Raw genomic sequence first — 578 nt, forward strand, 5'->3', positions numbered from 1 at the left:
TTCTTGCTTGAAACATTTCTTCCAATCAATTCTTTGTCAAATGTATCATATTCTTGTTATAGAAATCATGTCCAAAATTATACTCTGCAAGAGCGGGAAAACTCGGACCATGTGACTGATGAGATAACATTTGATTTATGAATTGGGAGGAGAAATATAGCAACACCCCGAGCTAAGAATGTGTCTAATTCGTCAAAACACCATTTGGGCTGTGGCCAACAACCCGGTTTAAATACTCAGGACACCATCAAATTATGCTTTTTAGTCATGTTTTTAGCTTCAATTCATCGCTGTTAGTTTTTAGCATCTAGCTTCTTAGCTTTAGCTTCTAGCCACTGCTTCAAGTCATCACTTTTAGCCATGCGGCTTTTTAGTCATAGCTTTGAGCTATGCTTTTTAGTCATCGCGCCTTTTAGCTCTTTAGCTTTTTTTGGTCATGGTTTGTAGCTGTGGTTTTCAGTCATTGCTTTTTGCGCTCTTTGAGCATGCTCTGGCTTACACGCCAGCTCCTCCAAAACCATGAGGAGAAACGCCACCTAGTCTCATCAAACTTTACTTCTATTTCTTTACTTTAGTTT

The sequence above is a fragment of the Sinocyclocheilus rhinocerous genome, unplaced genomic scaffold (assembly GCF_001515625.1).
Source record: "Sinocyclocheilus rhinocerous isolate Xijiao unplaced genomic scaffold, SAMN03320098_v1.1 scaffold1087, whole genome shotgun sequence".
In the NCBI taxonomy this organism is placed as follows: Eukaryota; Metazoa; Chordata; class Actinopteri; order Cypriniformes; family Cyprinidae; genus Sinocyclocheilus; species Sinocyclocheilus rhinocerous.